Here is a 13,426-nt window from a genome sequence, read left to right as displayed (position 1 = left end):
GCTGTGGAGCCTTTCCTGGAACTAACTCTGTAGCCCATGCTGGCCTTGAACTCACAGAGATCTGCCTGCCACTGCCTCCCGAGTGCTGGGATTAAAGACATGCACCACCACCGCCCGCCCAGTTGTAAAGCCTTTCTTATCCAGCGTGAGTAGCTCTTCAATAACTTTCCTGCTGGCTACTTCATTCAAACTATTGAAAAAGGCCATTTGTCCAGGTTCTTACTTCAAACCAGGTAACACAAGTCAAATAGAAGTTGCTGGCCAGCCAATAGGCTTCCTGTAAACAGCTATCCACAGTGGGCCAGTCTTCTGTTCCTCCTGCCTCCATGGAGGGATTGTTTTAGAAACTTGCCCTCTAAGGAGACTTGTGGGTGGAATTGGCATCCCCAAATAGAAGAGCAGCTGTCCATTCTTTGGGGTCAAGAACTCATTTGTTCTCAGGGATCATTTCAGCCCTTCAAAAGCTCAGTTTCATTGCCATGGCTCTTTATAGTGACTGAGCAGGCCATTTCAGGCCCTGAGAATGCAGAGAAGGGGGCAGACTGCAAAGATGTGTTGCAGAAAAGTGTGACTCTAATTTCATGTGGAAACTTTAAGTATCTTCATAAATATTGCCTGTTAAGACTTCTCATAAGCAGGAGGTGATTTCTTGATTGGAAAAATCTTTAAAAACAAAACAAAACAAAACAACAACAACAACAAAAAAACACATACAAAAAAAAACAACATTCAACTGAAGGTCAGTGTTTTCATATGACCCAGATGTGAATGCCTTTGTTATTTCACATTATTGAACATGTTGATATTAAGAGATGGTGAACAGATATCTCTCAGCATCACCCATTCCACTATCGTGGTGGAAATGACTTGGAAAGAAAACTCTGACTGTAGAATTCAGAATGACATTTGAAAAGGTCGAGTAGCCTTATTTGAAGGCACATTGGACCCATATAAGTTCGAATTGACTATCCTAAGTCTAAAAATGTATTTTGTAATAGGCAATTTGCCGAGCCCTTTTCACACTCAGTTTCTTCATCTATCAAATATGGAGATTAATATTGATTTTTATTACATAAGTTTGCAAGAGTAAGAAAATCATGTTCCTCTTGCTTATGGAATAACCACTTGCTCAATACAGGGCTGCAGTCAGCTTTATTGCTGTGATGGCCCCTTTAAGGCTGGCCTCTCCTGGTCTACTTGGTATTGTTCATGGTGTCTGAGAAGTACTTGTAGCTTCCTAGTGTATGGGGTTCCAGAACCTAGAAGGAATAGTGGAAGAGGTGGTGATGAGAGACGACCAGGTAACCCAAGGATTGCCAATTTCTGTACTGCCTTTGGGATAAGTGTTGTTCAAGTGTCCAGCATTAAGAGCTTAGTCCTTCATCCATGGCGTTATCCAGAAAAGATGAAACCTTGAAGAGAGGAGGCCTAAAAGGAGGTATTTAGGTCACTGGGGGAATGAGTGGTGGGACCTAGGCTCTATCCTTTCCCTCTCCTTTTCTTCCTAAGTTCTTCACCACAGAGAAAACTAGTTACTTCTGCCCCATGCTCTCCCTGTGATGTGCTGTTTATAACTCCTGCCTAGAAGTCCAAAGCCAATAGGTTTGCCCTGTCACAGGCCACAGCTTCCAAAATGCCAACTCCCAACAAGTCTTTCTCTCCATAAGATGATTATCTCTGGGATTTGTTAGAGTAGCAGCAAGCTGACTAGTCCACTTTCACACTCTCTGCTACAGAACAGAATGAGTACTGTGGAGCTGCCCTGGTATAAGGGAAGAAAAGGCTACAATACCTCACAGCATGCTTCCTGAAGAGCCAGGAAGTTGCTGTCCATAATTTCCTACCAGCCTCCCTCATGTGCTACAGTGCCTCTAATTCTGCCATCATAGATTTCCTATGGCTTCATTTGGAGATGGCACATTTAACTTTCTATCAGCTGCATGGATACATGAGATATGCATTTATGGACTTTAGTGTCCATTTGAAGACAACATCTAGTCACTGTACTTGAAGTTTGTTTAAACCATTTCACAAGCCAGTCTGTACCTAGATTGGCAATGATTTAAAAAAAACAAAAAAGCAGATTTCTAAGGCTAATACCTAATTTTCTTTTGTTTCTCATGGACTCTTGGGTGATCAACCCAATGTGACAGGCAATTGTAGGGCATTTACTGTATACCCATCCCTAGTCAGTGTCTCAAAGACTGATGTTTCTCTGGTCTAGTTGGAAGAAGTCGATAATCACATGAAGAGAAGATGCATGATATTAAGAGTGGCACAATGGTAGGGAACAATGCCTAAGAGTGGTTGAAACCATGTGCCATTCTGATCCTGAGAGAATGGAGCATGATGGATGGAGAAGGTGGAGGGAAGTTCACAAGCTGATTAGAACTTTATCTCCAACTGGTTCTTATCAGGGAATAAGGAGATACATGTGCACATTAAAAGCTGCTGAATTTAGCTAACATGGAAGGAACTGTATAGCTTTCACCAAATATTGCCAACTTGCGCAATTGCCTGACATGTGGTTAGTGAGGATGTGGTTCTCCCTGAAGAACTTCATGGTGATAAAAGTCAAATGGCACCTTCCAAAGGATGACCTGAGATCTCCCAAAGACAGCTCTCTGCCCTGTCTGATCTCCAGAATCATGCTGGGGTCTGGGAAAAGAGAGGAGCCCCTGAAGTGTACCCCACACTTGAAGGTCACTGTTTACTTCAAACAAGAGCTGACAACACTGGAAGCTGAAATTCTGTCTTTTAAACAAGTGACCCAGGAGTCTTTACAGCTAAGAGAGAATCTTCCCTTTCTAGCCTCCTATGCCCCAGCTCCACAGACCAATGAGATGAGGGAGAGCTTGGGGCTGGCTTTAGAACTTGACCAAGCATCCCAATACCAGCTCATGCCAAGTGTCCACAGGCTTTCCCCAAGACAGGTAGCTATTCTTAATGGAGGGAAACCCCTAAAGTTGCTGAGATGCAAAAGGGAACAAAGGAAAATCTCAATTTTGATTGATAGTATAGAAGAATTTTCATCCCAGGCAGGGGTCAGAACGGCTTAGATAGAGGTGTTCTGGTTAAGTCTTGTGATGTTTCCACACTTAAGTAAAAAAAAAAAAAAAAAAAAAAAAAAATCACAGCCAGGCGGTGGTGCATGCCTTTAATCCCAGCACTCGAGAGGCAGAGCCAGGAGGATCTCTATGAGTTCGAGGCCAGCCTGGGCTACCAAGTGAGTTCTAGGAAAAGGCACAAAGCTACACAGAGAAACCCTGTCTCGAAAAACAAAAGTCACAAGTAGAAAATATCTTTAGAGACTGCTTTCTCTTTCTTACCTCTATTACTAGAGTTTCTGACAATGTATAGCATGAAAGTCAACCACTATGTTTAGGGCAACTGCCGGTGACACTTCAGAGTTTTCATCCACGCTCCCGTCCCAGGCACACACATGGTGTCTGGAATGAAAACATCACATCCCACACTATCCTAAAACTCCTGCCTCAGTCATTGAAAGACCGTCAGAGGACACACATCTTAGCAGTTTTGCTGTGACTATTATAGTAATCAGATGAGCCTGTGTTCCCCTCTGCTGGACTGCAGACCCTCCTGAAGTAATAATTTTTTACCCAACCTCTCAGCTTCATATCTTCTCCACTCTTTAAAGCACAGTGAAAAGTTTGGCTGCTCACACCTAGGCCCTATGCATCTATACTAGGAGACTTTCTGAGAGCTATCCATTCATTTAATATTTACTGTGCATCTAATTTGTGCCAGGATCTGTCCATGATATAAGCATATTACCAGGAATGGAAGGTGGGTGAGGTAATGCTTTTCTTAGACCCCAAAGCCAATGACTGAAAGAATAATCAGGTCTCAGAGACACTTGGGATCATGTCCTTGGGTTCAGGGCCTGTATTTCCTAGTTCCCTGGCATCCTTGATGTCTAGCAAGAGGCCTCTGAGAAAGGGCTACCATGGTTTAGTGACCTTCTATGCAGTACATAGGGCCTCTCTTGAACAGAAGTGAGTCTCGGTCGGGTACTTAAGGTATGGTGGAGCCTGAATCCCCTGTTTCTATGTGGGAATCACTGCTTTGGCATTGTAGGACCTGGAGTGATGGAGGCCTGGTTTTATCTGCAAAGTGTTGTAACTTCTGTGGCCTAGACAAATGGTTGCCAGCCCCTTTTTTCCAAGCATGGCAGGCATTGAGGTCTGTAAAGATCCATCTCTGTTCTTCCTCTATCAATATTCCAACCTAAGCAAGGCACTTCCCGGATACACAGGCTCTCTGGTCATGCAGCTCCAGCTTTGTTCTGGAGAATGGCTCTCCCAAATGGCCTGCATCTTTCTTAACATTTGCTTTCCCCATGAGCTATCTCAGGAAGTTGCCACAGGAAATTCTCTGAAGAAGGGGCAGACTAGACCAAAAAAAGAGTGCTTTTATTACTGGCTAGTGGATCCAGCCTTGTATGGACCCTAGAGATGAGATATCTGATGACATGATCTTCCTGACCCAAACCAGAGAGTAGAGTTAGAGTCAGAGGTGGGGGTCTTTGTTCTCCCATGTTTCTATGTCCTCCAATATTCTAGAGGCAAGTGTTGCCTACAGATCACAATGCCCATTTCTGCCTAGTATTTTAGACAGTGACATTGAAGTAGCCATCTTTCCAGGATGTCATGAAAGGATAATGAGAGGTTCAGTTATTACTTCCTGAACCACTAAGCCAACCTGGACAGTGTATAGACCCCTGTTGCTTTGAGCATAATTTATACAGAAGAAAGGCCACTTACAAAATAAATCTTCATAAAAGCAAGGTGGCAAAATTTCTTGATAAGTTTTTAGAATTCTGTTATGAAAACCATAATTAAAATCACAAAAGCATGTTAATTTTATCTTATGGTATTTAACAAAATTGTAATTGCCTCTGTGTTCTACTTCTGCTTCTTCAAGTGCAGCAAGCCTTTCTCCAGCACCATCGTTAAGCAGCAGGAGGGTTGTGTGAGTGGGAACTCGCCTTATCAGTGATCCTTCAGTAAATGACATGTCAATTTGTCTGTCTTTACACACTCTCACAACTCTGGGGCACTGATTATAAAGCTTCTTTGTAAAAGGGTCACAAAGGTCTGTGAATTCTTTGGCTGAATGCTGGGGCAACCCAAAAAATGCAGTTAAGAATAGCCTAAACATTCTTCCTATGTAAGAATCCATATCGGGACCCCAGGAGGCTTCTCCAATAGCATGGTCTTTTGTAATGGCATCTTCTTGATAAGTCTCTCTGTTCCTCCCTAGCTCCCCTGATTTTTTCCACCAAGGAGAGCCTGTCCCTTGGTCTTCCTGGATCTCCATCCACCTCTCATGTTTTCCCCTTTCCTGTTCCAATGCAAGGCATCTCTCTCTCTTTGAGTCTACTTTCCTCTTTAGATATTCCTAAGTTCTCCTCATTACAAGAGCAGAGCGTGGTGTCCCTGCTGCTCTTTGATGCCATAAACAGTCTCATAGGGTGGCTTTTCAGGGGATGGTTTCTTGCCATTTACACCTAGATGAATTGAAACTTAGCCAATCATTTCAGCATAGGATCTTCTTGGTCCTACACCTGCATATTCATTTCTCAAGGATGGCAGTAGTCTTCTTAGTACAGCTATATCTTCACAGTGCTAGGAGGAGGAAGCATCCCTGCTTGTCTCATTAGCCAGTGGTGCCTTGTTCCTGTGGAGTCAATGAAGTCCACAGGCATAGTAAGGTTTGGCTCCACACCTCTCTATCTGTACCTGAACAGTGGGGTATAAGATGCATCATTCTCTGAGGCTATTCACTTTGTTACTCCAAAAGAAATGGTTTCATCATTTTGTCTGGAGAATAAATTATTTTGTTCTCCTTAATCTTTCAGTTTTCACAAGACTGCAAGGGCATAGGCATCTATTTCCCAGTTTGCTAGCTAAGAAAATGGAGTTTTAGCAAAGTCAAGGGACCTCTCTGAGGCAGCACGTAGGCAACACATGAGGTCAGTCTGGGCAATTTCTGCTGTTGCCTTTGCTGGACAAGCCAGGGAAGGCTTGACAACAGAGCCCCTCAAGGAAGATGGCCTGTTGTGTTCCAAACATTACCCATCCCTCTTCTATTCACAGAAAATGTCGTAATTAAGTTTTCAGGCAGCATCTTCTTGTGAAATTTTAATGTCTACTCTTCCGTAGTAATGCAAATGTAGACAGAACTACCTTATCATCAACCCAGAAGCTAACACCGGCCATTCCAAACATTCAATGAGAATGTGTGAGGAAATGGAAATGCTTGCCATCAAATATGCATGCTCTTTGGAGTCTTGGATCTCAGCATTTAACACTGGGCAATGTGCAACTGTGTGCTTTGAAAAAAGTCTCCATTTTACCTACCCTAGCCATAGAGAGAAGGTTCTTCAGAGATTCATGGATCCAATGGGTCCTGGGGGTAGGGGTGGAGCTGAATCTACTTCCCTACTTCAGCCTTCCTTTTCATGGCCTCTGCCTTTCCTGACTTCCTAACTCTTTCCCTGTAGCTAACATTCCCATTTCTTCTGGTAAGAAGCATGCATCTAAATTCAACCCATGTATTTCCTCTTTATACATAGCCACTATAGAAGTTGAATCCCAAGAGGGCAACCATTCCACCAAAGAGAAAGGAATAGCTCAGGCTTTGTTGTACCCTAGCTGGGTCCCAGACACTGGGAGGGCTCCATGTATACCCTTTCCACCTGGGAGCAGCTCTTAGAATTGGGCACTGGGATCCTATTATAAAGGTGGGGGAATATGGGCCTGAGGGATTAAGAATCTTGCTTAAGTCAGACAGCTGTGATACAAGAGAGTTCATGTTTAGACACAGAGACTGATATATGTGGAACTCAAATGGCTGGTGCCTGGCAGACTCAAATTGTGGTGTAGGGATTTATTTCTGGTACTGAGTTTTTCATTAGTTATCAAATATTGCATTGAGACTGACTTCCATCTCTCTCTTGCTCAGAGGTAGAAGGGATCACCTCAACCATTGCTCTTCTCCTACTCTGAAGCTACTGGCCTTAGGGTGAGCTCTCTGCTCTCCAGTGTTGCTGTGGAATGGAGTGATATATTGTGTACCCTAATAAACTTGCCTGGGGATTGGAGGGCAGAGACAGCCACTAGATTAGACATAGAGCCCAGACAGTGGTGTCACACACCTTTAATCCTAATACATGGGAGGCAGAGATCCCTCTGTATCTCTGTGAGTTTAAGGCCACACTGGAAACAGAGCCAAGCAGTGGTGGCACATGCCTTTAATTCTAGTACTGGGAAGCACACATGCCTTTAATCCTAGGAAGTGACATGGCTGGGTAGATGAGGAAGGTGTATAAGGCATGAGGAAACAGGAACTAAGGCAGTTCAGCTGAGATCCTTTCAGGTGAGGACTCAGAGGCTTTCAGTCAGAGGATTCATGGATTTGGCGAGGTGTGTTGGCTGTGGCTTGCTCTGCTTCTCTGATCTTTTACCCCAATATCTGGCTCTGGATTTTTTATTATAAAACCATCTAAGATTCTAACAACAGTGGAGCATCAGAATCACTTCCTGGCAGGATCAGGAGACTCTACACAGTCCGTTTTCAGGGTTTATATCTCTTGCTAGGAAGGAGTTAGGTGTTGTGATGGTTTGAGAAAAAAAAAAAATGACCCTCAAAGGGAGTGGCACTTTTAGGAGGTATGGTTTTGTTGGAGCAGGTGTGGCTTCATGGGAGGAAGTATATCACTGTAGAGGCAGGCTTGGAGGTCTAATATATGCTCAAGCTGCACCCAGTGTCTCAGTTCACTTCCTCTTACCTGCACAAAATGTAGAACTCTCAACTATCTCACCAGCACCATGTCTGCCTGCATGCTGCCATGTCCCACCATGGTGATAATGGACTGAACCTATGAACTGTAAGCCACCTAATTAAGTGTCTTCCTGTATAAGGATTGCTGTGATCATGGTGTCTCTTCACAACAATAGAAACCCTAAGATATGCATTGAGGAAGCCTTTGCTGGACAGGCTCAGAGTCTTTGATCTGCTGTTGTCAGGGAAGGTACTTCTGCCTGACTAGAGGATACCTGTGTAGAAGTAAGTCCAAATCTCCTTTCCTGGTATTGGCTCTGGATGCCAATGATGGGTGGGTGAGAGGACTGAAAGAAACCATGGCCAAGGCATCTCTTATAAAAGTATTTAATTGGGAGCTTACTTACTGTTTTAGAGAGTTAGTCCATGATCATCACAGTGGGAAGCAGACAAGCATGGTGCTGGAGCAGTAGCTGAGAGCTTTACATCCTTACACACACACACACACACACACACACACACACACACACACACGGCAGGGGAGGGAAGAGAGCCTGGTGTAGGCTGTTGCTCCAGCGCCAGCAGATAGGTATCATGGTGTCTTTTCATAGCAATAGAACAGTAACTAAGACACTGGCATGCATGAAGCCCTATGTTGGGTCCCCATCACTGCAGGAAACTGGGCATGGTATCACATGTCTGTAATCCTAGCACTTGAGAGGTAGAGGCAGGAGGAGCAGAAGTTCCAAGTTTGAGGCTGGCTTTGGCTACATGTAACTCTCTTTCAAAACAAAAACAAAAACAAAATACTATTCAGGAGTCATATTGAGATTCTCAAATTTCTTTTAAATTTTGGGAATCATGCCTGTTTTGGTGGATCAAGGTTTTCTTGGACTTGTTGACTTTAAATTGGATATTAATTTTTTTCAGTAATAGCTGAACCTCTGTTAAAATATGAGTAAACATTTTGTTGCATGGTAAAAACAAAACACAAAGTAAAACAAACAAAAAATTAGAGCTACCCTTAGAGAGCCATTCATGATCCTTAATAAGAAAATTTCCAAGATTTTCTAATAGAGCAGTTCAATGTTATTTGTACAGTGGCATTTTTGCAAAAGCAAAGAGGAAAATGTAAACATTAAACACCATGGGGCATCGTGTTATTGGATTAAAAATTAATTTCTATACTTCTACATTGAGGATAGAACTTTAGTTTTGAGGTCAAGACTTCTTTGTTCATTCAAAAGCTTTTTCATTTGTTGTATATTATTAGAAGAAAAACCAAAAAACTGCAAGAGATTTTTCTGAAGCAATTCCCTTGGAGAGTAGATAGGTTGCTGAGATCATTATTATCATAATTCTTGGTCTAGATCAGGGAAATCCCAGACTCCTCAAGTTTAAGGCCTTATGATCATGCTGGAAGCAATGCCTTAGCTTGCTTTTTTTTTGTATTTTTTTTTTTTTACTTTTTTAAAAATTCATTTCATGTACCAACCACAGTTCCCACTCTCTCCCCTCCTCCTGCTCCTCTCCCACCTTTTCCCCAGACCCACCCCCATCCACTCCTCAGAAAGGGTAAGGGCTCCCATGGGGAGTCAACAAGCCTGTCATGTTCAGTTAAGGTAGGACCCCTCAACCATCTCCCCCTGCACTCCCCTCCTCACATCAAGGCAAGGCATCCCTTAGCTTTCTAACTCCCCATCATGGCTGTTCTCTGATGCATCTCCACCTGGGAGTGACCTAGTCTGACACTGAACATCTGGGAATTTGGAGTACTGACTTCTCTTTCTGTGTTCCTCATAACCTCAGTCCAGGTGAGACTTACAGTTAATGCCTAGAAAAGAAAAGAAGGCTAGTAGATTTTCAGAGCCATTTCCCAATTTCCAGACTGGGAACAAAAATGCCTAGGATGGATTGTGTGCTGTGCTTCAAGAGAGATTTGGGGCTCCTTGACCACTTTCTTCTGTTTTCCAGGGAGATGGAGATGTTCCGGGTTTTGCTGGCATTACACCATGCTTCCCACATTGTGAACTTTTCTTTTTGAGGTGATTTTTATTCAGAGAATGGACAGTGGTTCTCTCAGAGATGTAGAAAGTCAGCCATGCCTCTGAGCCCCAGATTACATCTTTCTATGGTTTGAATTTTCCTCCTACTTCCATAGATACAGCCCCATTTCCTGCCGCACCTGTCCATTCTTGTCCTGCCCTCTCCACATGAAGTGATGTGTCATTGTTCACCTCCTTTGTCCATGCCAAAGAGTACTTATCCTCATCTTTGTCATTCAAGTCAGAGAGGCCATCACTGAAGTGGAGAATTGAGCCACCAGGGTGAGACACTTAGGGAGGTAATTCAAGGGACTACCTTGGACATCAGGTCCCTGATGAGGCCTGAGAAGGGATGTGTCAGCTAGGGAAGTGCTGACATTTCCTCAGAGCACACAGCCCTTCATGAGACCATCTTTATGAGGAGCCCAGCTCCCTTTCCTGATTGGCCCCTTCTCCTGATTCAACAGCACACCAGCCGTAGAACCTCTGCTTTCTCTCTGTTCCCAAGACCTATGAGAAGAGTAAAATAAGATCCACTGTTTCTTGAAGTCAAAGTCTCAAAAAGAGAAGATGTATGTACCTGCACCAGCTAAAGAGTGTCAGTCATGACTGGTTAATGAAGTTCCTCTGCTTTGCCTAGTCTTTGTACCCAGGGCTTCCATTCAGTACCTCATCTCATGCTTGGAATGTCTGCGGAAGGCACACTCACTACAGATGAGGAAGCTTAGGTATACAGAGTGTGGAGAACTAGCCAAAACCGCATAGAGAGGGCTGCACACCAACCTTGGGATATGTGTTCTAATCTCCTTACAGTGGACAAGAACACACTAAGTATGCAGATGCCAAGCTTTATTCCTGTGACCCAACTGAAAATCCCAGTAGATGTACTAAAAGGAATTCCTCGTTGGACCAAAGCTAGTATCTTCAGAATAAAATGGCCATTCATCTCCTGCATTCAAAGAAGAGAAAGGTTCATTCTGATAGAATTTTTTTGTTGCTGTTTTGTTAAGGGATGACAAAGAAAAGAAAAAAATAATTCTTTACTTGTTTTCTAAGAGATTTCAGGAACACAATACTTTCAGAACTTAATTTGCCTTTGAAATCACAGATGAAGTAGGGATCCAGAGAAAAGGCACTAATATTAAAAGTGTTTTTCATTTGACTCCAAATAATTACTTTTCCCCTAAATTTCTAAGAATAGCTTATGCACTTATAAATCCTGCAGCAATAAAGAGCCTTCTAATCCATGGGAGTGCTTCTTCACGGGGAAATCTCAGGGAGCCGGTGGCGCCATCACAGGCAAGCACACTGTGCTTTATGACAGTGCCACAACACACTTTATGAAGTCAGTGTGGAAGGAGCTGTCTAGCCTCCTGTCTGCTCTGGATGCGTCCAATTCATTCTTGCCTCTGGCCTCTTGTGGATATGCATAGTTCAATGGAAACGCTTAGGCACAAGAACATGTGGAATGCTGCCCACCTGAGCTAGCAAGCCTCCTGTGGTAGAAGAGGCAGGCAGGCAGTTCTGCCCTTTAGGACTCCAGGCAAATCCTGTCTGTCTACACAGTGAAAGAGCAAATTTGAAACCGTCTTTCTGCTTTGCAAACATGCCATTAGAGACAGGGAGCCTGAGAAAAACACACCATAGAAATCCCTCTGCAGCTGATTTTCATTTAACCAAGCTGAAGTGTGAATGCTTATTACAGAAAATGGCTGGTAATCTGTTTGTAGTAATTTCCTGGAGAGGCTCTAGGAAGCCAAAGCCGTCCTTCCAATGTCTGGCTGCCTCCTCCATGTTCTGTGGGGGCAGCTCCTGCCAGATTCCAGCAACCACTTGTTAAATATTCTGACACTTTTGGACTCAGTTGCTGAGCTGTTTGTGGCTTGAAATTGGTCATTCTTACACCAGGGAAATCAACAAACACTACAAATTGAGGTCTCTGCCTCCATGGCTCCCCCAAGCCAGTTTATTAACACACCAGTGTACCAGGTGTTGGTAAATCAGAACACTTGGCAGTAATCCTGACTATGCACCCCATAAGTCTGTGAAGACCCTATAAGTCTGGAGAAGTGCAGAGTACCTGCAAGGGGGGATACTGACCCCAATTTGCTCCTTCATAGACTACAAGGCTCTTGGGTTTTTACTTTGATTTCCAGATTACAGTCACTTCCAAATTTTCGTGCTAAAGCTTTGTATATGGCCCTCTCCTGGGTTTCTATCTCAGGGCCATGCCTTCTGAGTACCCTCCTGGGAGCATACTTCTCTCCTATCCAAGTTTTGGCTTATGGGGTGCTTCTTCCCACTCCATTTCTTACTGCATGTTTATAGCAGTCATACTCATGGGAAGTGAAGCTATGGAGCAGGATTTCATTCTGGCTTCCACCAGGTGTTCCAGATTTTCTAATGAAACATTTCTGTTATATTTGCGTTAAACCTGTAAGCTAATTGGGTATGATCATTCCCATTTCACTGACCAAATCATCAAGTAATGGTTGGAGACACTGCAAAACAATGAAACTGGTTTCTGAGGATGCTCGGGTTGAGCAATGGGATTAATTTCCACAACAAAGTGAATGAAGCAAATGTGTATGCCTTAGATAGATAGATAGATAGATAGATAGATAGATAGATAGATAGATAGATAGATAGATAGATAGATAGACTATGATATTACATATGTGAATAGGTGACATAGAGTATAGGACATTATTCATAACCATGGAAGCCGTAGGAGAAGTGTTATGTCAGACTGGTGGCTGGAGAACACGAGTTGATGTTCTCTTAGGACCTATGGTTGTCTGTTATAATTTATGTATTGCATTTGAGAAGACTTTTACAGTTGTAGCCCATTTTCCTGCCTGTCTTCACAATCAGGCCCAAATTCCATGGCTTGCCAGCAAGGCTCCAAACAGCCTCTCCCCATTGCTTTCTTCTGGAACTCTTGTCTGCCTCAAAAGTTTCCATTAATGTGACTGAGCCTAGAGTTCCTCATGTCTAGTCCACTGTCCCCAGAATGTGCATTTTGCATACATTTGTTCCTAATCAACAAACTTTCCCCATTTCTTCCATCATTTTAGCAACCCTTGTGCTCTTCTGTTGCCATGTGTCTGCCATCACCCTCACTGAGTAGCATCTTTTCTGCCTTCTGTCTATTCTTTTTCTACCTTGAAGGTCTGTAGGCTCTCAACAATCAAGATTCTATGAAACTAGTCCTTGAAGCTGCATTTCCTACTCTAAGCTCCTTGATAAATTTTACTGGGACAAGAGAGTGTGAACTTCAAAATAAGACTCAACCCATTGCATGTTTGAACTCTTGCATTTAAGGGTACTTTCCTTTGAAGAGTCATTGCATGCCTATTCCATGCAGACTCCTGTATCTGAAGGATATATATCTATAGAGGTAGTAGGTAACAATTCTGACATTTCTCTTCATGGTGCATAATACACAGTAGGTGTGCCATCTGTTGAATGGTGGTTGTGGCTTGAATGTGAAATGTCTCCACATAGGCTTCTGTGTTTGAACATTTGATCTTCAATTGGTGGCACTGTTTTGGAAGGTTGTAGAACTTTTAGGT

General features: G+C 43.2%; 1 protein-coding gene across 4 annotated transcripts in view; it reads left to right on the top strand.

Annotated features, from left to right (window-relative positions):
- Clstn2 (calsyntenin 2) overlaps nt 1-13,426 on the top strand; it is a 608,806-nt gene that overhangs the window by 173,088 nt on the left and 422,292 nt on the right. The window lies entirely within an intron of this gene.

The sequence above is a fragment of the Onychomys torridus genome, chromosome 7 (genome assembly GCF_903995425.1).
Source record: "Onychomys torridus chromosome 7, mOncTor1.1, whole genome shotgun sequence".
Classification (NCBI taxonomy): domain Eukaryota; kingdom Metazoa; phylum Chordata; class Mammalia; order Rodentia; family Cricetidae; genus Onychomys; species Onychomys torridus.
Note: the sequence above shows the minus strand (reverse complement) of the source record. Positions and strands in the feature narration are given on the sequence as shown.